General features: G+C 46.4%; 1 protein-coding gene across 8 annotated transcripts in view; it reads left to right on the top strand.

The window, feature by feature from the left end:
• The window catches only part of DAB2IP (DAB2 interacting protein), a 296,740-nt gene that overhangs the window by 183,112 nt on the left and 87,583 nt on the right, over positions 1–26,045 (top strand). The window contains exon 1 of one of the 8 annotated variants that reach the window (XM_067541771.1): positions 11,060–11,230. The exons of the other annotated variants lie outside the window; for them this stretch is intronic. The gene's annotated coding sequence lies outside the window, so the exon portion shown is untranslated. Of the gene's footprint in view, positions 1–11,059; positions 11,231–26,045 lie in introns of those variants that run through there. 8 annotated transcript variants of the gene reach the window in all.

The following is a 26,045-nucleotide window of genomic DNA, read 5'->3' as shown; positions in this document are numbered from 1 at the left end:
GCTACAATTGTCTTTTGTGTGCCAAGGAACTTTCAAAGAGCCAGTAACGTTATCAGCTGGGATAATGGAAGGCCAGGCCATTGTTTTCGAAGGAGGCCACTGATTTTTGGGTGGCTCAGGTTCTGGGGGCACAGAACCTGGGGGCTCTGTTTTTTCAGAGATGCTGGGCATTGTCTTCCGCTGGAGTTGTGTGTGCTCAGCACCTTTGAAAATCAGGTCCAGGATGTCTCAGTCAGTGGCCACTTTTGAATGAGTGGGCATCCAGATTTTTGCAAAGATTAATTTTTTCCTGGTAACTCTAAAAGAAGCTTGGCCATCTCAAGGGGTTACTCTTCCACAGCTTTCTCTCTCTCATTCCTTCCTTCCCCTCCTTTCCCCTTTTCTGTCTTCTCCTGACTGTACCGAGAGCCTCCAACTGCAACACAGCCCCGTCATGTGCCCTGCTTATTACGAACTGAGAAGTCCAGCCTGTGATTCCATTTGCACTCTGTACTGTCACTCTCTGTAGGTGTGTGGAGCATATTCTCGCTTCAGCACTTGAAGATGACTCGTGTGAGGTACATTGCCTTCAAGAGCAGATTGGCACATAAATCCCTGCACAGGGGATGCCCGTGGCAGCTGGATAATATGGTGCTGGGTGATTTAGAAATACTTATAACAACCCTGGCTCATAGGTCCATGAAGAGTCTCCTCTCTCTTCTCCTCATTCTGTAGCTAGTTCTTTCAAATGAAACACCTTCCCCTCACAACTTACCCTGTGCCCAGCTGGCTCCCTGTCAATAGCCAGAACTTTTGCATCTGAGAAGGAAATGAGCAGGAGTTTAGTCAAGGCTGCAGAACTTCTCTAGAGACGCAGAGCCCTGCTGTGGAAAAGAATCATCCCTTGCCCAGCTGGCCACTGTAGTTTCAGCCTGCATGTGTTTTGATGTGGAGTGAGCCAGGCTGCAGCCTGGGACTAGAAGTCCTGGGGGACACAAGCGTGTTGGTGACCGTGACTGTCCTCAGGCCGGTGCAGTTATGGAAATGGCAGAGTTCACCCACTCGACTCCTGGCCAGGAACAGGACACAGTGAAGTTGGGCTGAAGCCAACAGATTTATGGCAAAGATTTGGGAAGAAGAATTAGGGTGATAAAACGAAGGAGTTTAGCAAAAGCCTTTAAGCAATTTGTCACACACACAATCTGATGGGCTAATGTATCGGCTATTAACTCTTTCAAAGTGATTGTGCAACATGGTACGTGCACTGATGCCATCCCATGCAGAACAGAGCTGAAACCCCAGAGGTAATTTAAACCAGTTCTTCCACTAGTAGTCCTGACCTTGGTAGTGCAGGGCATTTCCTGGGAGCCACTGTTCCTTGAATGCATATCAGACTTCAAGGTCTCCTGGTCCCTCATGAAATGCCATGCACTGAGGAGTCTCTGCTCCTAAGGGCTTTATTACAGGAGATCTCACTCCATGTGATCATAAATGATTATATCCTACGTTTTTCAGGAGTAAGGGTGTTAATCCTGGGGTTCTGGGCAAATTCCAGGTCAGTAAATTCCCTTCTATTTCCATAAATTGTCCCTGCAGATTCCAGTGCATACGGTGTTCTTTACTTCCTGACCTCAGCAGGGGTTGAATGTTGCTGTGTGCCGTCAATCTCTTACTTGTTCCTCACTAGCAGTGGCAGCATTTCGGTGGCAGGGAGGGGGGTGAAGTGTTTCCTATGGACCAGAGGTTGTCAATCTGCAACCCACAGGCTGCTTGTGGCCTAATCAACACACAGCTGCAGCCAATATGACATCCTCAGGGCCAGACAGGTAGTATATATATATATATTGTGTGGATGCGGCCCACGCAACACACAGAACTGCATATGCAGCCCACAGTGGTAAATCGGTTGAGAAACCAGTGCTATAGACCCTTTACATACCTTACACAGGGGTTGTGAAGCTTAAGGAAGCCCATAAAGTGCTTTGAGATCTGCAGGTGGAGGCACTAGAGAAGGACAAAGTACATGCTGTTGTTGTTATTATTTATTATTGATATTAAGCAATACCACCACCCTTCATATGCTACCCACGGGTCTGTGCAGTCTGGTCTGCTAGAGGGTGGGCACGTGGTAGCAACAGCACACACTGCTGAATGTCAGGGAAAACGGAAATTGAATGGTGCTGGGTGCATTGTTATAAAGGAAACCCAGCTCTTTCCAGATGATCAGTGGGCAGTAAGTTCACCAGCCACAGTGAATCAGGAGCCTTTGCCAGGGACTTGCAAGCCAAGAGAGGACCAAGAGGGAGAAGCTGGAAAAGGATGGCCAACAGCCAGGCTTTTAGAGAGGCTCCAACTGTTCCCACTTCTGACCGTGATGACAAGGGACATGGATCCGTCCTGCAGACTCTTCCCTTCTAAACCGGAATGGACTGTAAGCACTGGCATCGTCGTTACGTTTGTTGATGGCAGAATGGTGATTGCTTTTGGAGCCAGGATATTATTGACCGTCTTTGAGTGGTGGCGCAGATGTGGGAAGGCAGCGTTCAGATCCAAGAGCCGAGCTGCGGTTTGTGTGCATGCATAACAGTCTCCTCCTTCAGCTGGCTTAGTGATGAAACATACAGGAATCCTGCTCTGGGAGCATTTCAGAGAGCCAGGCTTCTTGTATATTTCAGTGCTTGCCCTTTCACAAGGGTGAAGGAGCCATTAAGGGCAGAGGGGCTGTCATTTAACAGCGCCCAGCAGCACCATACAGTAGTTTGAGACGAAATGAAGGAAGGAGAATTCTGATCCCACTGAAACTGTGAAGGGAATTTAAATAAGCAGAATGATCACTAAGATGGCTTTTGGCAAGACACCAGGGTTATCTTCTGGACTTACAAAAAATGCCCTGAGAATTATGACTACAAGTGCCCCGGACCTCAGCAGCAGCATGTCCATTAACTGGTTGGCCCAGTACTTCAGCACAGACTTACAAGGAGAAAAACTAAGAACTGAATTGCTGGCACCACTTCCTGTAGCCTCAAGGTATTCCGGGCATGTCTGCCATGGCCCTTCTTACCTTGACAAAGATTGCAGCATAAAGTAATATCACTCGGGTTAAGTGACTTGACCCATTTCACCCGGTGAGGCAATGGTAAAGCCCTGACACTTCACTCCCTGCTCTAAATCATTAGGTCACCCCCCAGCACCATAGCAACTGTAGGAGAAATCCTTGGGGAATTCCTGCACCCTTATCTTTGTTGCTTGTTTATTGCTGACCTGCTAAGCACTTTCCTGTCTCTCTGACTCTGAGAAGAGGTCTCTCATCCACTCCAATCTGTTACAAGAGATAGGAGGGTCCATGCCAGATTGAGGAAGATCTAGTCACAGCGCTCACAGGGATACTTGTTTCCTACAGTGTGCTACAGAAATGGCCTTCCTGGATCTTGGCAGGTCAATGTTAATACAGGCCCACTTTCAGCCACGAGCAGCTGGAGAATAGTTAACCATGCACTAGTAAGCACCCCATTTCAGCCTTTGTGTAGTGAGATTAACGGTGTGCTGTTGCTTTAAAGACCTAGCTTGCAGCTGAATGTATGCTGTGAGCTGCTGCTCTGAGCAAAGGGTAAGCATCCCGTTTTTGTGTGTGTCCATCTTTCTGTCCGCCCATCCCTGATCCTGTTCTCTGTGCTAGGAGAGTCAGATGCTGAGCCGGTGTCCATGCAAATGGGGGTTCACCCCAGCTAGATGGCAGTGAGGGCTGGATTTGTGCTCCCTCCGCTGACCGTCCCCAGCTGGCTGTCCATAGTGCTGTAGCGCACACAGCCTTCTGCCAGTTTGCCCCCGCTGCCAGAACAACATGGGTAACAATGGGAAGGGATGAGCTTTGTCATGTGTAACGAGTAAAGTGGTTCACAACAAATTAATCACTGATGGCCACGCTGATTCTATGCTTTTCAGTTCACTTGTGGCAGCAATGCCATGTTGTTCTGCAAAAGAAAAAAAAAGTCTGATAAAGGAACTTTTGAATTTCAGCATTTGTTTCTCCGCTGTTTTCTGGGCACAGAGCTAGAGGGATCACTAGTGCCGGAGGAACTTGTTTGCCTCCCCGGCTGCTCACACTTTCAGTTATGGATTTCAATATCATTAACGCTTCTCTGTGTTTGTCAATTGCTTCCTGGGGTCATTTAATAAACCAACAGATAATGCCTGGGTGGTGGGAGCTGAAAACAAGAACCACACAGGAACTTCACTTAGAATTTCAGCAAGAGGTTCCTGGTTGGTTCCCGTACCATGCTTCCACCACAGCTGTGGAGATCAGATCAGCTCTGCTCCAGATTGCATTCTCAGTGGGGGGCCCACAACACTGCTTAGTAGTTGTGTTGCGATATCCCCTAGAAGCTGCAGATTGGACCACGCCTCCACTGGGCTTGAGCCTCTACAAACCCAGAACAAAGAGACGGTTTTTGTCCCAAGGAGGTTACAGTCTGCAGCTGTCTCCCACTATTGCCAGCTGCAAGCATTCAAAAATCATGAGTTGCCTCCCATCCCCACATAATTTGATTGTCTTAAAATAATGAAATTTAAACAAATAATAGATTTGGGGTGCCTTTCATTTCCCTTCTGGATTGTGATTCATTAGGGATCACATTGTCAAGCTTTTATCTGCAACTATGGGGGCTAAATGTTACTTTTAAAAAAAATAAAAGCTGAGATGCCAATATTGTTCATATGATTCCAGGATCTGGGGCTTTATGAAAAACACCAAGTACCGTGAGACTCGCAATAAGATCACGAGGGCTGGCTGCACTGCGTCTCTTTCTCGCACTTGGTTTAACAGCGCAAGGATGTGTTGATCTTTAGAGTACTCTCCAAAACCTTTGCCCTGGTTTATCCTGGGTTGAGTGGGTAAGACCTTATTTGTTATAGGTCCTGGAGTCTGATCTTCCAGCTGATGCTGTGTGCACTTTGGTTTGGAGTGCGATGTGTGCTGGACAAGTCGATTGTTCATATGCCTAGAGCTTGATGATGGGTACATAGTATAAATCAAATAAATAACTGTTCTGAATTATGGGGAACCCCAACACCAGCCTGACTCCGCATTTGAAATCAGCCAGCACCAGCCTTGTCTGTCCAGAACAGCCATTTCCTCTCCTTCTGGAAGGAATCTTTAGGATAGTTTATTTGAGGGGGGGCAGCAAGAAAAGAAAGAATCCAAGTTTCTGAAGGAAATGCTGCCATCTGTTATGCCAAAAAAAAAAAAAAAGAGAGAGGTTAGGACTATTCGTGTGTGAGAGAGTGTGTGAAATCAAATCTTAAGGGTGGCACAAATACTGTGCCACTGATTGACCTTTGCAGACCAGCACAAGGGTTTGGCGAAGTTCCTACAAAGCTGGCTAGCATTCTTAGCTGCACTGCATGGCCCCTTTCACATGGGTGGGATTGTCAGACCAGCTGCCGTTCTCTTCACTGCACTCGACTGTGTTCCTGTGACCTTCATATAAATAAAGTTGTACCGTGTGTGTCTATAGATTGTGCATATGTCTTTGTATCGTGCCTGTGTGAAATCTGTCCTAATACAGAGAGAGAGACTCATGTAATGAAAACATAGAACTGTACTAGTAAAAATAGCTAGCTGTTCTGTAAAGCTTTCCAGCTGTAGGTCTCAAAGTACTTGACAAGGGAGGTCCATATCATTAGGCTCATTTTACAAAGGGGGAAACTGAGGCATAGGGGCTGAAGTGACTAGCTCAAGGTCTCCCAGTAGGCTGAGCTGAGAACAGAACCTGGGTCTCTAGGGTCCTAGTCAAGGGTTCCACTCATTAGGCCATGATGTCTCTCTGGTATGTCTCTATAACATCTTTCAGCAAAGGATTCCAAAATGTTTTACAAACATTAGTCAATTAAGGCTCAGAGATGATTGGTCAGTAAGGAGAAATTTAAGCACAGGGAGGATAAGTATCTTGTTGAATCTGATAGAATCAGTTGCAGAGTTGACAATAGAATCCAGGGTCATCTAACGTCCAGTCTGTTACTCTAACCCCTCAACAACACTGCCCCTGAGCAATGAAAAGAATTTAGGAGTTTTGACACCCAGTCCCCAGCTCTTTCTACTAGACTGCTCTTTCCCCCTACTAATGAGGCTTTTCCCGATTGTACCCTAGTTTGGGCAGATAATAGAATATCTTTTAATTCCACATCTCCTCCCCCCAGTAGCTGGTGCTCGCAAATGCTGAAGAGTTTCTGTTTATGTATACTTTCTTTGTTTTCTTAAGGGCTTTGTGCTGTGGGGTTTTTGTGGCGGCAGTATTTTTATTTATCTCAGACTAAGCCTAGACCATTGTTTCCTATTGATTCACGCCACCTTTCAACTGCCCCTTCCTGTCCTGCACATAAACACAATGCGGGATTGGGAAGTGATCACAGCAGTTTTGATGGATGCATGTATATTACACCAGTCGAAAGACCTGTGAGGAAGGCAGCAACAGAGATGTAATGCAGGAGCTGCTCACTCTGAAAGCTCTCTGGGATGGTAAGAGAACCACAACAGGGTGGGATTTCAACAGAGAACATTGTTTTATGTTCAGAACAGTTTGTCATGTTGTGGTGGTGAGCTTTAACCTGGCTGTGATCAGCTGACTTATCTGTGACTTATCTTACTCTGAGGAACAGCTACATGTTGTGTGAGGATTCTTCAAACATATAGTGCTTATAAAGAGATTATTAGCACTTTTAAGAGACACTTTTTATTTCTCAAGGCTCTGCCTGCCTGATTTCCTGATGGTGCCATGGAACAAAACGTTGCCAACAGGTCTATCTACACAGTTCCAAAGAATCAAGTTGATTTCTCAGTCTGGCTTTCTTTCTTTTCTTTCTAGTATTTAAAAAAATGGCACAACTGAATTGTCTTTACTTGGCAAATAATGAAAGTCCTTGAGCTGTTCTGCAGCAGTAGCCAGATGAGAGAGTCTGCGTCAGAGTTGTGGGCTTATTTTGCCATTGTTCCTGATCTCTAATGTCAAAGGGGTGACTATTCTCTTCGTGCATGTGTACCACTTTTCACTCTTGTTAGCACTACTGGAAAGTACCCATGCCTCTGGAGAGGGAAGAGAAAGTCCTAAATCTTACACAACATCAACATGAATTTTCATTATCCAGGTTTCAACAATACCAACCTGTAGCTACGTTTAAAACAGGGAGTGAGCGGGTGAGCATGTTATGACCATTCACAATATCTGTAGCTGAGCTGAAGAAATATGAGCAGAAAAAAATAAATGGAATGTTTCAGGGCCTGAGCAGCCGGAGGTGCCAGGAATGCTATTTCCCCTCAGATTACAAGATTGCCTTCCTTTGAAACATCCACAATTAGCTGCTGGGGGTAGGGTACCGTACTAGATGCACCAGCCAGAGGTCCGATCTGGGACACTGAGCTAGAGGATACCTAAAAGCACAGAGACGATAAGTTTTTCTCACCAAAGGCCATAGAGTGAGTCAGACTCGACAGCAGCTCCCAGGAGTCTCATACTGTTCTTTGTAATGCCTAGTGTATATATAATACTTACGAAGTATTAATCAGTCAGACCTCCCAACAACTCTGCAAGGTAGGTACCATTGATAATATTCCCATTTCATATATGGGAAAACTGAGGCAGAAATTAAGTCACTTGCCCAGCACAACAGCATCTTTGAGAATAACTGGAAGCTTGGGAGGCGGGAACTCTCATAGGTTTGTACAGCATCTAGCACAGTAGGGCCCTAATCTCAACTAGTGCTACCGTGCTACACAGTACAGTTGGCCGTACTTTTCTTAATAAATACTTGGTGGCCTTTCTAAGATTGCTCCTGGAAGCTCAGGACCTAGGGACGTTACTCTGAAATGGGTTGTGTGTATGAAGAGGGAATTTATCATGAATGTCCATGGAAGTGGTACCAGAGCTGACACCTACCAGCTGTACTTTGAATTGTCTCACCACCACCGTTATCTGTGGGCATTTTCACTCTCCATCTTTTTCTCCTGGTTAGTCACGAGATAGTTGGAAATGAAACCAGCATCACCACCCACTCCATCTGCCTTAACAATCAGCGGACAGACGGGCTCGTGCACAGACATGGGCGCCACGTGAGAATCCCCTGAAAGGCACACTGCTGGGCCCCAGAGACCCTTAAACACACAGCTGTGATGCACAGCAAATCTAGCTCTTAACTAGATTTATTCCCTGATCAAGCACCCCCGTGGCCCCTTAGCCATCACACACACTCAGCCTGGTGCTAATTATAGGCCTGAGCCTCGTAGGTCAGGTGTCGTGCTAGTCACACTGGAAGCGTATTCCTAGAACAAGTTCATTATTTTAATGAGCGGAATGAACCCTGATACACAATCTTACCGCAGGGCCAGGCCTCTGAGGAACAGACCAGAAACTGCACGTGTTTGTGGGCAGTATCATGCTAGACCAGGACAAAAATGCCCACCCTCTTAGTATAATCACTGAACAAAACGATGACTGAAGGCAAGTAAAAAAATGTCTACATAGAAGAAAATGTATCACCAGGTCAGATGTTATAGACTGGCGAGGTGTGTGTGTGTGAGTGTGTGTGCGTGTGTGTGTGAGTGTGAGTGAGTGATCTAAATGTGCGTATGAACCATGTCAAGGACACTTAGGCCCCCAAGGGACCTTTGCTAACAAAAGAGACGCTACACGCAGCAGCCCTGGAAAAATATCTGTAGTATTTTCATAAGACATGAATAGTTCGAAGAATCGTAGGAATATAGGGCTGGAAGTGACCTCGAGAGGTCATCTAGTCCATCCCCCGCCACTGAGGCAGGACCAAGTATATCTAGACCATCCCTGACAGGTATTTGTCCAACCTGTTCTTAAAAACCTCCAGTGATGACAGGGATTCCATAATCTTCCTTCCTAACCTATTCCAGAACTTAATCACCCTTGGAGTGAGAGAGTTTTTCCTAATATCTAACCCAAATCTCCCTTGCTGCAGATTAAGCTGATTATTTCTTGTGCTGCCTTTAGTGGATGTTTGGTTCCACACCAGTGCAATGCTGCAGAGAAGGCATCGCTGCACCATTGCCAAATGTTCTTATTTAAAAGGGGGCAGCCTCAATATTTTAGCAACTTATTTGGCGTTTTCCCGCATTCTGTCCTCCCGGAAAGTTGTCTGTAGGCCATGGCGTTTCTGTGGAGTTAAAAGTGCTAAGTGCTGCCAATTATATTTTGGAGTCTAAGCAGGTTGCATCCTTTTAAAGATTACGTAAAGCACATTATTTTAAGAAGGCAAAGGGCCAATTCTTCTGGCTTATTTACTGCTGCTGCTATGAGACTGGGCAGTGGCAACTGGAGTTACTCAGCTGTGGAAAGCACTTATGTGTTTTAAAGCAGAGAACGTCTGTGCCCATTAACACCAGTGTTCACAGAACTCAACTGGGTGGGGAGTCCATTTATTTCTAGTCCCACAGCTGCGTTCTGGTAGAAGGCCAGGCCTGGCAGGCAGATATGAAATGGCTGCTAGGAATATTGAACAATGTGACCATGAAAATAAGTGTATTCCAACTCGTTATTAAAAGAGTGACCTAGATTCAGGGCATATTTTAGTGTTATCGTAGGAAAAATAGGTACCCATCCCCTCCGGAATGAATGCCAACAAATTTGCAGGCTTCACCAACTGATTTAAAAGAAAAACACAGGGATGACAGGGATGGCGAACACAGGGATGGCAAATGTGCTAGAATTAGAGTTTGGATTAACAGGAATCCAAATAAACCCCCAGATTTGTGCCTTTGTTTTTGTGTTTTATGATGGTGTTTTTTCCCACCTGGGAACAAAATAACACAAGATCTGCTCTGCTCACTCGCATTCACCATACGGGAACTGAACTACCAGGTCCTACTTATTTCAGACCAGTAAACAGCTCCCTGCGGCATGGACAAAGCTCCTGAAATGCATTCACAACAACAGATAGGCAGAAGTAGCTGAAACACAAATACCAGAGCCTGCTCACGCCCCAGTTGTAAATACAGAGTTCTTGAAATGAACTCCAGTACAGTGTGAGAGCAGACGTTTAATGGAGGCCAAGTTATTTAATGGTTAAAGCCGTGGACTAGGAGCCAGGATTCCTTGGTTCTGTTCCCATATCTGTCATTGTCTTGCTGTGTGACCCTGGGCAGTTGACTACTTTGTGCCTCAGTTTTAAAATAGGAAATACACCAGTGTGACATTTAAAGGGACAAAATTTAAAAATCACATCTGATTTTTTTTTTATGGTCCCTATGACCTAATTTTTTTAGTTTGTTTGCCTTTGTGGATCTGACAGCACTTTGTTATAGTCAGCTTCATGTCTCTTTCCTCTGTGTTGCTATTTGTGTGAGTATTTTGCACAGCGGTTGGAGGGAGAAGAATGTGGGTGTGAAACCACACCAATCAGTAAGGTGTCATGGGCAAATGGGGGGACTCAAACTGCTTCTGACTCATGCTTTTTTAATTGACTGGATTTCCAGCACACAGAATCCTGTTAGTAACAAATTGGTACTGATTTATTGGTTATTTCTTTGAATTGCCCTAGAGCCCACAGGTCCTCACCCCTTTGGGCCAGGTGTTGTACAAATTCAATATAAAAAGGCCACTGTTTATACAACACCTCCAGGGCCTCGGATAAAGGTACTAGAGAAATGCCAAATGTGACTTGGTATGTTTGTCATTTTATCTGAACACCACGGGCCTGATGTCACATTCAGGAAACACCCCAAATTCCTTCTGAAACACACGGGAGCTTGGGGTTTTCCAGGGAGGCAGGATTGGGCCCAGCATCACAGAGGCTAGACAAATAGTTGTTAATTCCTCCATTATAATCTCTAGCTTTGGGGGCATTTAAAAAAATGGTTTTTTAAGTTTTAAAATAAGTGGTTTTTTGTTTCTTCTCCTGTCTGTGGGGTTAAAAAGAAGCTGTGTGCCTTTAAAGTTGGAATAGCTGGGAATTGGAGCGCTGTCCCTTTAAAAACACATTACATAGAGTTAGAATATAGCCTTTGTTTAACTAATGATGATTGTTCCCAGTGGACTGCACTGGAACAGTTTACGGAGACCAGAGGGGGCGAAGGCTTGGGGCCAACAGTCAGCTTACAGATCAGAACTGTTCAGACCATACAAGGAGGAAAAGAGAGGAGCAGTGTGATCTCTGCACTTCCTGCAGTGGATTTGGAAGTTTATATTGAATAGTTCTTCCTGGTTCTGGAAAGTGGGCAAGGAAGGGTTGAGCTATGGTAAGTTCTTCCATCTTAATAATGTGTTTATATGCTGCAAGGGGAAGTTGCAAGCGTGCTGTTCTTTGTGAACATGAGGAGAAAGAGCAGCTCCTCGCTTTTTTCAGTGCATTTTCTTTCACCAGCGTCTACATCCTTTAAATCTCTGCTTTTCCTTGCTCTGTATTTTTTCCAAAACTCAGAGCCTCTTGTCTTTCGTTTAATTTTTCATTTAATGAAACATCCCTTTAATTAAATTTAGTTTAACAAATCCCAGGACAGATTATCGCATGACAAAAAGCAATCTGATTTTTTTATTATTATTATTAGGGTGAAGTAATGAAATCTGTGAATTTTTATCATTCCCTTTCCTCCCCCCCCCCCGAGTACGTGTAATTCACGGGGTTAATGATTTAAGATGAAAGGAAATGTCAGATTTGCCACTTACGCTGAACTGATCCGATTAACGTCCTATTCATGTTCTTTACTTGTCATTTTTTTAGTTCCTGGAACTGTTATTCTGGGTTAGAACATACGGTGTATGGAATTGCATGCAAGTTCTTGCAGGTTTCTATGCATTTGCCTGGTATGGTGAGGGTATTCGGTGTCACAACGACAGTGAGGACAGGCGAACAACAAATAATAATACAAAGGTTGTTAGGGAGCAGGGAAATTAAAGAGAAATAACAGATTTCCAGGGATAAATCTGTGAAGTCACAGCTGGGTTTGACAGCCCTGCTGAGCTCATTGCTAAGAGGAAACAGGCTGAACCTGAAAACATCTCTAATTTCCTAAAATTTCCTCACTCAGGAACAATTTGATTCTTCAACTTGTGCCACAAACCATGGCAGTTACTGTAAGTCGGATCAGACGATACTGGAATTCCTACTGAATTTGACTTGCTATCGGTTCACTTTCTCTCTCTTCGCCTTTCCTGATCTGAACTGTTTGCATTAAATTATTTCCAGACCTACACATAAATCCTGGTTGAATGCTAAGGAAGTGAATTGGACAGATGTTGGCAGTCTGGGTTCTGGGAACAAGATTTCCCAAGCTCTGAACACATTCAGGCTCCAGAACCGTGGCTTAAATATTTGGAACAACTGTCAAAAACTAGGTCACTTGGACATCAAAAATCTGTGTAAGGAGGAATTTCCTGTTCAGGGGATTTGAAACTGTGCAAGTGTTTGGCAATTGTGGCCGGTCTGGCTAACGAAACATGGTTTTGTAAGACACATCCCCTTCCCATTGCTGTCAATACCACACCAGTTCAGCCAACAGCAAAAAAAACCCTCCAGGAAATCAGCAAATAACATAAAGGTTAAAGGAGTCGCTGTTCCTTGTTCAGAGGCTGGCTGTTCAAAATTGTACCTCTTTGGCAATGGACATATGCAGCAGATCTCGACAGTAGGAGAACAGATTTTACACCTCGCTGGATAGCAGTCTGCAGAATGGGAAGCGTAACTTATAGAAGTGACGATGCATACTGGAAGTGCAAATAACTGCAGCACTGGGGCAAAGTGATGAGGGAAGCAATATTAAAAGCAAAGAATAATATAAAATATTTATTCAAGCGAAGGATTTTGAGAGCATTGGGGCTCTGAATCAGACCCCTCAATACAAAACACATAACCATTCTAAGATGCTCACAGTTCAGTAGAAGCCGCAGTACAGTGCATCTCCCTCCCCCCACACAGCTGCATCCATCTCTGTCCCAACCCCCAGCTCGCTGACCACCATCACGGTAAGGCTGACTGGCAGGATTTGTCTTTCAGGCACTTCCTGCAGGATCATCCAGCCTGCTGATTGTTATTTGAGCAGCACGCCGCCTGCCGGCTGGTGTTCCAGTCCAGAACCCAGCACCACCTCTAATCACCAAAACAGACTTCCCTGCATTGTCCCCTGCAGCAGCTGGGTTTAAACTGCACTCTCACAAGTCCGGCGAAGTGGCCTGTGTGTGCTGGGCTCGGCCTGAGGCTGATGCAAAATTATTTGCTTTCATTTAAAATGTACGGAGCTTAACTACACAGGGAGAGTGTCTCCCACTTTAATTACTAAAAGAGACAAATGAGCTTGTGCTGGTGCTGAGGACGTGGAAGAGGCGGGTTCAGCTGGGAGGAGAGGGGGGTGGGGAGAGGGGAGGAGGGAGATTTGGAGGTTTTACTCTGCTTGTGAACAGCTAAAATGTTCCGTTCCTCAGAGCATCCTCGGCTCTGCCTTTGTGAGCTGAGCTGGGCTTTCTTCCCTTCTGCTTGAGCCACGAAGCTCCCCCCATTTCCCTGACTTGGCGACATCCCTCGGATTAGCAAGGATGCGACAGTGATTGGGAGGGCAGCAGGCCATCGTGTGTGAACTCAGTGCTGGTGAGAGGCCAGACTGGTCTGGGGGCTGCTGGCTCGCCTCCATCCACGGAACGTCCCCTCTCCCTCACCTTACGGCCGGATCAGTGTGACTCAGTCCTGACCTGCCGGAATGAGCCCTAGGTGCATTCACTGCCCACGGCCTGCTCTGTCTCTGGCCAACGAGTCGGGGGTCTCCGTTGTGGTGCTGGATTTCTGTGGTGTGGATGCTAGGAACTAAACTGTGGCTACCAACGAGTGCCCCCTGGGTTCCCAGACAACCCTCAGAGGGCGCCACCATTCAGTCCCACCTCTCAGCGGCATTGTCGGGTTCAATCACAGCCATCACCATTGCATGTTGCTGCCAACCTACACACTAAGGAGAGCACCACGCATACGTCAGACGGCGAGCGGGCCCCGCGCAGGCTCGGACTGCATCCCAGTCATGCCAGTTTACTGTGCGTGTGCAGGGCAGACGAGGTGTGCAGGACGCCGACAGCACCATCCGCACCAGGACACTGGAATACTGGGGTCATGACTGTGACTGTCAGCAGTGGGTCCATGGGATGGGGGTATAGATGGGCCGAAACCATTGTCAGCAAGTAATTTAGACTGATGAACCATTAGGGCCCAACCCCCATAACTTCTTGAAATTAATTAAATCTCTAGGAGATGCTGCAAGACCCTCCTTTCTGATCAGGTTTTCTCACTATAACCTCTCACCTTGCTATGCAGACCCACTTTCCCTCGGAAGTGCTTAGATACCCCGGTGATGGTAGCGCTAAAGAACCCTGCGATAGCTAGCTAGAAAACGAAGATGTTTCTTGAAGGACAACAGAAGAGTGGGTTGCCCCCTACCCCTGACGAAGAAAGGGTTCCTTTCCCTAACGGAGCGGGCGAGTCTCTGTCCCACAGGCAGTGGATACCTGACACTGGATAAGTAGCTGTGAGCTGATTCATAAAAAGCTAATTTATAATTTGCCAGAATATAATCCTGTTTGATCAGTGTTATTCAGTTCTTCTTTCTTTTAAAATTCAGTGCACTTAACTGCTCTATGAGGGTTTATGAATGTTTAAAAATTGCTTTGTGGTCCCTAAAGTAATTTGACACGTCTGACAGCTATTGATTAAAAACCTGAAATTATTCAGACTGCAGGATGACTTGGGGGATTAGAGAGAAAGTTTTTTCAAATGTGAAAGGAAATAAGATGTAGGAAAGTAAATATGTTCTTGAATATTTTTGAAAAATCCATTACAACTGTGAAATTAAATTGAAATTAGATACTTGGTGCAGGGATGAAGGAACTAAATGCTGGCTTTGCTGTGTAGGTGTCAGGGAGAAATCCACCAGGCCAGATCTGAAAATCTCAATAGTACCCTGCAAAGTGCTAGCAAAAGGACTCTGATGAAAAATCCATTCCAAAACTCTCTTAGGAGGGGTCCTTAGAGGAACCCGTTGATGGTCCCAGTTGCACCTACCATCTGGTGACCAGCCTCTAGAGGAGTTGTAGCCATGGGCAGTCCCCATCCTGAGGCCAGGTGCACATCAGGGCTGATTCCTAGCTCAAGGACTGAGAGGGAGGTACAAATAAGGGTTAATGTCGGGATTGTTGGGGTCTGGTTGAGTCCCATACTCAAGCTTCAAGGGCTGCCCTAACTTGTGCTCCAAATGCAATTGTTATGTGATTAGGGAAGAATAATACTTATAAATAAGGAAGACTCAAACCATCTGAGTACTTCCTATAGGTTGGCATGGGAGCTCTGGCCAGTCTTGAAAGGCTGTGACCCTGTGACAGACAAGAGAGGTTCGCAAATACCAGGCTCCCGCTTTTTCACTACATGATTACTGCTTGCTGCTTTCTCGTTGGTTGTATTATTCCTGCAGTCATTTGCTGGTGATACTGTATTTGGAATGCATTCTGTACATTACGCCTTTGTCTGTGTAGATAATACAGTGGGATCTGGTATTGCTGGCCATGGCTTGCAATGATGATTTATATCTGTGGGTCAAAAATTGTTTTGCAAAAACCATTTCCCATTGGTGCTGCTATGTTTGTAATAGTAATAAACATCCTGTGCTTCTCCGGCACCCTTTACTGCATGCTCTCAACACACTTTACAATTGCCAGTGAATTTAGCCTCACAACACCCCTAAGTGGAAGATGCATATTTTACAGATGAAAAAACCGGGGCACAGAGAAGTGAAGTGACTTGCTTTGAGTCACCCAGTGAGTCAGTGGCAGGGCTAAGATTAGAACCAGAGCTTCGGACTCTTAACCCACATGCCATTAACCTCACACTTCCAACTTCTGTACCAAGGCTTATCAGTGGGGAACTGCAAGTCATTGTGTAGAATTTCTTCGATGGTTTTGCAGGGAAGGAAGAATTTACCCCTTTCTGAGGCCACTATGCTGCGGGTAAGAATGCTCAGATATATGGGAGTCAGTTAGGACCTGCTGACATGCCTTGGCGTTCCAGTGCCTTCCAGAAATGGAACTGCTCTTGCAAGATTGAGATTTTGCTTCTCTGTGGGGGAAGAGAGTATGAGGGAGTCCACTTATGGCTTTGGATGTTTTGAATGGAATGATAAAGCAGGGTGGGGTGGCAGGGTGCACCCGACTTGATTGATTCTGCACCCGCTGAAGTTAATGGCAAACAGGAAAAACTAAAGGCCTACAAAGCGTTGCTTGTGTGATTGTCATATGGCCATTGCCTTCTGCTCTAGCTCAGCTTCATTTTCAACTGGAGAATTATGTCGGGGTGACTTAGAACCACTTTTGACCAAAAGCACTTAGACGTACATCCAACGGATGTTGCCGTCTGTTTCAGTGATCATGCCTGCACTGGTTGGGTATCCACGATCCACTCACTGGACCCTAGAGGTCCTGTCCCAGCATGCATTGGGCTCAGTGTAAAACCCAGGATGGGTTCATTGGGGACTGATTTCGCTTTAGCGGGTCAGGGCAGCTCTCGGGGTGTTATGGAGCCATATGCAATGTCATTTGACTGTGAACGATTTTCTGAACCTATGCACTGCATGGCCCTCGGTTGCATATCAGTGGCAAAAAAATGAGTGAAGAGAAAACAGAACTTAAAATCTAGGTACTGCTGGAAAATATCCATGCGGCACTGGAGACCAGCTAGCTGTCATTCCCGGAGCAAGCACGGATTACGCTTAAATGTTCTACCTCGAAAGCAAAAGTTAGTAATGATACCGACCCTGGGTGCACTCTGAACTTAGCTATCTCTGATTAAATGAGCTTTTCTTTCCTCGAGCATGATTTGGTTTTTATCTGTCGAATGAATGAAGGATTTAAGTTAAGAAACTGTAGAGAAATTGAAGGACAATTCGCTCCCCCCCACCCCTGCGCCCCCAACCCCGCTCCCCAGGATCTAGGATCTGATGAGGCAGCTCCAAGATCGGTCTTGACATGGATTTCTATCTTGGAATTCTCCTCTTTCCTGCTAGAGTGGCAAGAATCTCCTTCATCAGAAGGACTTTCCCCTCTGCTCTACTGGTAATGACAGGGTGGAATGCGGAACTCTTTGCTAATATTGTCCCTAGGCCTCAGGGGAGGTGGTGAGCGTGATAAGGACTCTGCACTTGTAGAAAAAGTGGAAAGCCTCTCAAGCGCGGGATGTCTCATTAATGGATTCATCCATCAGCTGAACCTTCTGAGATGTTTAAGGGGGAAGGACAGTGCCAGGGTTGGTGCTCAGTACTGAGACTGAGGCTATGTTTGGGGACTTTGCCTGGTGCTTGCTAGATCACCAGAATCTGCGTGTGGCAGTGACAGACTCCTGGTGGACGGGAATCTTTGAATCACCCTGCAACATCTCCTGCGTCTGTCCACCTAGGCTTCCTCGGCCAGAAGTTTGGTGGTCAGAACTCAAGTTCTGCCTCTTTACAGGCAGATTAATGATGTGTAAAACACTCATACAAATGCATCTACAGTCCATAAGGTAAGGAAACCGTTGCGGGCAGTGTGACAGCAGTAGGTTGTTGGTTTTTTGCTTGTCCTTGCAATGGTTTAGCGAGTCCAAGGACAACTCTGTTCTGAGCAGAACTGTTAGCACAAATGCACAGTGCGTCTTAAAGCCAGTCCCAGTGCATTCTCGGACACCAGCAGCATCTATTCCATGGTGGGTCACCCCGCTGCTGGAAGCAGCCCCTCCAGAGGCAAGGCAGAACATGTGTCAGGGGATCAGCTGCAGCATTTATAATTTCCCATCCAGAACGGGGAGACACCATTGTACAAGGCGCAGTTAACCTGGACCTGCATAGAAGGCCTTATTCCAGGCACTGCAACTAGCCAGTACACCCGATACCTGTAAAACACGCAGGGCAGCATCACACATGCTGTGCGAGCCCTAAGGCATCATTTGTTACTCTGATTCCATTCAGCGGCAGACAGGCCATTAATATACATCTCAGACCAAGGCTGTCAGCTTTTTGATTTAGGCTCACCTCCCTAAGCAATGAAAGCCTGTATTATGGCATGGAGAGCCATGAAGAGAAATACACATCACGAGCAGGGCGCTCGAGTGGCTTTCCCCTCTCTCTCTGCCTATGATCTAATTGATTTGTTTCACAAGAAGCTTCATAAATCCACAGCTAGGAATATGTTTGCTGCTGCTACCCAGTTGAATCTGTTCGTTTCCTGGAAAGTCATTCAACCACCACTTTCCTAATTTGATTGGTGATGTGGAGTGTTCCAACCAAAGCAGTGCTGGCACCGTGTCCCGACAGATGCTTAAGGATTGCGAGGGGGTGTTGAGATTCCTTCTGTGTCTGGATGTAGCAAAACTTGCCAGAAATGATTCTGCTCATCCTTTAATTAGGGTTTTGTGGGAAGTTTTAAAAAGACTTGTTAGAGTAGAAGTGAGTCGCACAGGGCAGGAAGGGAATAAGACCTTACTGAAGGATGCTCGACAACCTGCTCTGAGTTTGCTGTCATGTGCTGGACTGAATGCACTGTACTGCTTTACATTCAAATATTTTAACATCTTTGTTTTTTGTGCTCCCTGTGTTTGCCAGCCGCAGATCAGATGGAACAATGATCATATCTCTGAAGCTGGGGAATTATCATTGCATATTTAATATCACCATCAATATAATGATGTGGCTCTGCTGTCAGTTCTGGTGTAAGCATATAGCTTTCTCCGGACACTTTTGTTGTGCAGAATTTTAATGTTTTCACCCGATGAAAGCAGAGGCCTCATGTCCTGGTGAAGAGAGGTCTGAGCTGCAAGTGTACTCGCCACAGTAAATATCAGTGTCTTCCCAAGCTATTGTCATTGCATGGTTTGTTGAAGGGAAATAGTTTATGGTTGATAAGAATATTCAAAGACTTCTAATGTGTAACAAAATCAACACCTTGTGGAGTACAATACATCTCTTTAAAGGGACTTTGCTAAATGGACGGGGCCAATGTTTTATCTACCTTTAAAATTTTATTTTCATTTTGTCTTTTTGTTCCCATAAAAATTATCCTACAAGTAGAGCTCAATGAATAGTGGATTTTAAGTAGAGCAAAAAAAAATTTTCATGTTGGACCATAAACAAATTGTTTTAGTGAACTGAAGAGCCTGGAAAAAATCATTTTGGGTTGAAAAAATGTTTAGTTTCTATTTTGACCATTTTAAAATATTTTTGAAAATTTTGAAAATAAAAAAAAGGACATTTTGAAATGAAAAGTGTTTTCAAACTGAAAAATTGCAACAAAACATTCTGATTGGAATTTATGAAACATTTTGCTGTCATCGAATCTGCATTTTTATGTGAAAAAAAATGTTAGCTGAAAATGTTTGCCCACTTCTGTCTGTAAGTACTTACAATGCTAAGCCCCAGACACTATAGCTTACAGATGTGTTCCTGCAGAGCTGTGAACTGTCGCTCTAGGATGCTGTGATGTTTTCCAAAGTGTGTGTGGGGGGGAATATTACAGCATTTTATAGTAATGGGCCCAATCACTCTATCTTACATGGGCATTTTTGCAATGTGGGGGGGGGCATTCTGTCTTGGATATATCCCTTTAACAAGACACCCTGCAGAGTTCTGGCTGTCGTGTTGTGTGTGGTGCGTGCACTACCCCTCCTCTTCTCCTTGTGAACTGGCAGCTTATTGAAATTCATGAGAAGTTATGTCAGGTGCTGGGAGAAGTGGGATCCTTGTAAATTTCAAATAAAATATCTGTAGGAATAAAGCAGGCAGGCAGAGCTCAGCCCAGCCAAGCTGCTAGGGGAAGGGAGAAAGCAACGTTCATGTGTCACTTGTTAGCCAAGACACACCTAGCTAGGTCACGTATTTGTTCTCCCAACCTCGGCACACCTTCCATTTTATTATTAGCAAACATTTCCAAGCTGCGTTTAGTGAGTTTAGCCAGCTGGGATGTTCCCTGAGAAATAGTTTGTCTGGATCACATTTAAATCAAACCAGAGTTGTGTTGCAAACCTGGAAGATCACCAGATGACAGAAAACAACTGTCAGTTAAAGGGATGTGATTCTGCTTCCCCTTCCACCAACACGAGGAGCCAATCTTGAAACATTTAGGCATGTATGTGCCCCCTTGTAGTAATGGAATTACTCATGGGAGTAAAGCCACTCCTGGGTTTACCTGTTTGCAGGATCTGGCCCTCAGTCAGGGGTAACTCAGACTCCATTGAAGCCACTGGTACTGCACCATCATGAAGCAGGTGTGAGTGAGAGGAGACTTCAGTGGAGTGCAACCATTTTGTTTGTTTAATATTCTAAAAGCAGAGCTAATAGCTATTTTTATCTCTTCCTCCTTTCCCACGTACAGTTAGAGTCTCTGGTGATGTTTAGCTTGACAGGCTGGGCTGCAGTTATGATGCCCAAAATCTTGAAACTGTCATGGAGTGAGGAGAGAATAAAAACCCTGGCTTAGATAAAAGAGCAAGAAATGTTGCATGCGGCACACTTCCCAATGCTCAGAGAGGCTTATTAAATTATATCGGGGAAGCCTGTATGGTGCACAGCTAAAATGGCTTTCAGGCTCCACTCTGGTGCTTGTTGAATTTGATAGCCACTCACATAGCTCCACAATCAAAGGCATTAAAGCTTTGTTTTCCTCTTTCAAGATACAAGTGAGGCATGGTATTAAAGAGAGGCCAGGACTACCAGTGCTCTCGTCAGTCTTTGCACGTATGTAAAACCCCTCTTGTCCAAAGGCCTGAGAGCACTTTCCAAGCATTCATTCCTTCTCACCACCCTTCTGCGAGATAGATCTGTGAAATTAGGCCCATTTTACCATCTGGGGAAATTGAGGCATATCAAGGTTTAATGACTAGTCAAGATCACAGAGCAAGTCAACTACAGAGCTGAAAATAGACCTCAGAAGTGCTGGTTCCCATGGATCCTCAAGCTCACAATTTTCTCTCGTTACTTTCTTTGGTCTTGACACTAGCATTTAACACAGAACTCATTAGCCTCTTGTGTCTGGGATTTGTCTGTGTGTGTATCTGAAGGACAGGGGGGATGTTCCAAGGCTCCCAGAGCATTGCCAACATTTTGGTCGATACCCAAAAGCACCTGAAATCCACCACTTGTGGGTTTTGCTATAAACCCGAGTCAGGTTGCCAAGATTTGCCACCCTCGCCAGCAGTGCTGTGTCCTAGACTAAGCTGTGGTTTCATGGGGATTTGATGCAAAACACAGTAGTTGAGTTGAGTTTTGGAGTTTGTTTGAAACTCAAAGTGAAACTGACAGGAGTGGAGGAGTGACTGAAAACCAGCAGGATCAGAACAGGAGCCAATATTTGTCCACCCTCCTGTGAAAGCAAACACTGACTTTCACCGCAGCTGTAGGCAGCAGCCTCTGGAAAGGGCTGGGGCGATGAGAATTGCAGATCAGCTGGAGCACAGATACTTCTTTTTATTTGGCTTGGTCTGAACAATGTAATTTGGAACCTTTCTTAACACCAAGCCTTTCCCAATCACTGCCAGCATCCCGTGTTGGATTAGTGCTCTCTCTCCAAGCAGGATCCAACTGGTGAGAGGGCAGGCAAGGGCGAACGCTGCATTGTACACAGCTGCTGGGAGCTGGGTCCCCTCTGTGGGTTTCCTTACGGTTCTGTTTTCCTTTCAATAACATGATAACATTGTTCATTATTAAAATGAAAACAGACGGGGAGTGAAATGAATCGTCTTTTCCAATTGCTTTGCTAAAGCGTATCATTAATTAAACATCAGCAGGAATGTGTGTGCTTAGTAAAATGTGCTCCACCCTGGAGAATACACTGCTCAGGGGATTGGCAATAGAAGTGCAGCACCTCCTCGGCTATGTCAAATCCCATGTGCCCTGGATGCTCAGTGGCCAGTGTATATGTCTGAGGGCTAAGACTTGGTGTCTGCACTTTAAAAGCCATTGTTGGAGGCATCAGTTAGCACTCCCGCTAGCAGTCACAGAGAGGCCAGAGACTGAACTGGACCAAGATGCTGGCCCAAATGATACCAGCCCATCTGGTTGGAAGCACTTTGGCAGCGCAGTGTGGTGTGGGGGAAACTTGCTCTGCTCCCTGCACGGGGCCTGTTCCGGGCAGAAGCTGTCTCTCTCCAGAGGGCTAGTGTTAACACTTTTCCTCAGCTCATTTAAAAAACAAACGAAAAACCTGCATTTGCATCCACTCATTTGTAAAACATGGACGTGCCCATTGTGGGCCCTTCAGAGAGAAGGCACTTGGCAGCGCCTCAGCAGTTCGAGACATTCTGCATGGCGACTGCGAGTGCTCCTGATTTTTTAGCAGAATCGTGTGGGTTGATCAGCAGGGCATCTCCTCCATTCCACTGCACTGGGGCAGGATTGATTACACTGTCCCAAATCACCAGCAGATCAAATCCACATAAATTGTCACCCTGGGAATTTCTCAGGTGCCTGAAGATGCATAACCCCTTTTCTCAATTGCCAACTGGTTTTTGTTATCATGAAGTCTGTGATGTACCAATACTGTGCCTGCTCCGCCCCTCTCTCATTGCCTTCACCCCGAAGGGATGTGATTGGTCCTCCTTGTGCTATGTAAATTAGATGTGACCAGAGGTTATGGATTGACTCAGTCACAGGAAGCAGTAAGTTACTCATAAACTGCCAGGGTTCTTTCATGTAATTCCCACCGATGAGGTGATGATTTGCTAATGGATAGAGAGTCCTGAGAGCAGAGGCATGAGCATGCCTCCCAGCTGGGGACTGGAGTGAGTCACGCTCTCCTGGGATCGTGTCCGGAGAGACCTTTCCTGTCTGTGTGTTTGTTTTTAAAGGTAGCCGCAATTGAATTAGTCTGGAGAGTGAAGTCAGGTAGGTGTGAATACAGCATAGGCAGTGCCATGGAGAGCTGGACGGCTCAGGGCGTTGATAACTGCCTACCTCCACTAGCTCGCCAGTCAAAGCCAGCACAAGCTGAGTGTGACAGCGCGGCGTGACTCCCTGAGGGCTCCTTTTAGGGCGAGCATCAACTGACCTGATCCAAGCCATGTCTAGAGGACCACGAGTATAAGCTGCTCTGCACGTCAGCCTCAGCAGAGTGCCAGGCTGGAGTGGAGGGGACGCTGCGTTCCCCTCTCCCTGGTGGAGGTGGTGAGGGCTCCTTGGCAGGCTGTGGTGAGGCAGGCCGGCACTGCTGTTGCACCCAAGCTGTGGCTAAAAAGAGTTCGTTAGCCTCTAGGTCTGTCAGTCCAGCCCCTTCCATCAGCACTCAACTCACAGAGCGTTGGCTGGGCAGCCGTTTGCTTTGCCTCTGGCGGTGTAGACAGGACAGGTATCTAAGGCCTGTGCCACTGTTCTGAGAGGCCAGCATGGTGTGTGCCCACACAACACACACACTTCACACTGTGCTGCCACGGTTTTATGGAGCCACGTTGGCACACGAGGGGCCCAGCTTTACAGGCAGCTCTGACTCCAACAGGATGGAGATGAGGCCATTTCACCCTTGAGTTTCCCTCTGGGGGGACGGAGCTGGTGGTGATGGTGGCTTTGAGCTCCTGTTCGCGCTGGCAGGCGAAGGCGGTTGTGACGCAGCTGTGGGCTGGTTGGACTTTGCTTCACAGTGTTTATGACACCTTTGCATGCGTGTTTGGGAACTCACCTGCTGTTTTATTTCTGATCCGCTGACATGGTATGGAAAGCCCTGCAGTCCCTCGCCCGCTGGCTCGTGAGGATGGGAGGGTCTGCGCACAGCTAACCTGCCCCGCACTGCAGGAGGGAGGTGAGTCACGCTGACATTCAAGTGGGAATGGCCAGTCTGGGACCAACAGGGAGACTGCGAGTAACAAGGGATCTTCCCGCTGCCTTCCTGTCCATACTCCCCCTGTTGGCTTCCGGCCACAGGCTGAGGTGCTGCCTGCCCTGCTAGTTGTGTTGGCTGCTTCAGCAGAGGGCTTACGGGCAGGCAGAGATGCCCTCTGTGAGCTTTCGCTGCTTTCTGCCCTCCGTGATGGCGCTGTCTCACCTTCCAGCCTTTGAGTGCTTGGGGGAGGTGCAGTGCTCCCCTGCTTGTCTGTTTCTGTGGGACCTTTTCTTTCTTCAACCCACCTTCTCCCTGACTTGCTGCTTTAACCCCTGGGCAGGCAGCGAGGGGCATGGGTAATGGGGAAGGGTGTGAAGGACAGGTGGAGTGGGTCTGGGGCAGCTGATGTGAAGGGAGGAATTTGTCTGTAACTGGACCCCAGTGTCTCAGAGACGTCCAGCATTTGGGGATCTGGGCCCCATTTTGGTCTTGATTCCCCTGCAAGGCTGTGATGCCACCCTTGTCCTGGCTTGTCAGTGCTGGGAAGGCTCTTCTGGACGCGTGCATAGGAGAGAACCCGGTTGTGATGGGATAACACAAGGGGCCTGTCTGCAAAGAATACAGCAAGGTAGATGCTGCAGCTCAAACAGGCGTGGAAGTCTGTGGCCGCTCCCTTGCTGGCATCTCTGAGGCATTGGGGCAACGTGGCAATGCACCGCAAAATAAGATGATTGTTAAAGGCCCTTGAACCTACATATCTGCCAGCTGCCTCCCCCAGTGGAGTGGATCCTGGTTTACTGTTTGCATTACCTTGAGTAAATCTCCCTGCTGACGGCTGACTGGTGGGACTTCAGCAGGCTCTGAGCTCTCTGCTAGTTACACATCCCCAGCCGGCCCACAGCCAGAGCAGGGAGCGGCTGCCGCCCTTTGAACACCCTGCCTCCCACCTTCTCTGACCTTACTGCTCGGCACAGAAAGGCATGCTGCACTTCAAAGGCCCTCTGCTAAGTATACATGCTGAGCGCCAGATTCTGGTTTCAGCTCTGCTGGTGTAAATCTGGATAACCCTTTAGTGCGGTTACCTGGGGATTCCACCAGTATAACCGAGCAGGATTTGGCCCTTGGTATTCAAATGGAGTCAAAGGACACTCCGCATCTGTTCTGTTTTTATTATTTAAAAAAAAAAAGCTTCCACGATGTGGAGCAGCAGCCGTTTAGATGGCAGGGGATTGCTACACTGGCTCTTTCCGCTTGAAGAAGAAGTCACGTCCTGGCTCAGGAGTGAAAGTGCTTTGTGGCCCACTCCTGGGTAGGGGTCAGTAATTTCATACAGTAAAACACCCACCTCTCATTTTCAGAGTCACATCTTGTTAGGAATAAAAATGGTTTGACCATGTTAAACAAAAACAGGACAAAGAATGTGTTCGTTTTTCCCAGAGGGATTTTAACCCTTCCCCTGCACACCCAGCACAACAGCCCTGGCCCGCAGCTGTGAACCAGCAAGTGGAAGGAATAGAGTGGAAAGTGAAGGGCAGAGAGGCTGGCTAAGCTCTGAGGCGTGGTCTACGTTACAAAAGATGCGCCCATGTAGCTAGGTCCAATTCAACCAATGCAAACCCAAAATGCAGGTGCATTTAAACTTGTTTAGCTCATGCTTAAATCAGTTCAGGTGAATGCCTTGTCTCCACAAGGATTTTACATCAGCGTGGCTATCTGAGGATAAAACACACCTTGTCTGCAGTGAAGACAAAATCATAGCCACGGTTGAATTAGGTTAATTACTGTTGCAAGATGAATCTATGTAGGCAAAGCTCAAACTGGTTTAAGTGCATCTATGGCAGGGCTTTGCATCAGTTTGACTAGTGTGATTTAAATCAGGTTAGTTACAAACCGGTCACTTTTCTAATGGCCAGTGCATGACTGCCACTGAGACTGGGGAACTTTGGTCAAGTCTCTTCCTCTCTCTGAGCTGCAGTTTCACTTGTCTGTCAATTGGGGATAACAATAATCACCTCCCAGACAGGGGTTTGGGAGATGTCAGAGCTCCTCGGCTGGAAGGAGCTGTGAAGGTACAAAGTATTATTAAATCCTAGCCAGTTGAGTGTCATGTCTTTGAATGAAAGGGTAAACAAATGGTAAACAAGCAGCAAAAATGATGAAAATGACCTGAGACTGAGCTCTCTGTTTGTGATCATTTTGGGTATCGGTGGTGTTTTTTCATGGGATTATTATTTGTTCGTGTAATGCGCAGATAGCTCA

This window comes from Emydura macquarii, unplaced genomic scaffold, assembly GCF_026122565.2.
Source record: "Emydura macquarii macquarii isolate MOO-44397 ecotype Brisbane River unplaced genomic scaffold, CSIRO-AGI_Emac_v2 contig_691, whole genome shotgun sequence".
NCBI lineage: Eukaryota > Metazoa > Chordata > Testudines > Chelidae > Emydura > Emydura macquarii.
Note: the sequence above shows the minus strand (reverse complement) of the source record. Positions and strands in the feature narration are given on the sequence as shown.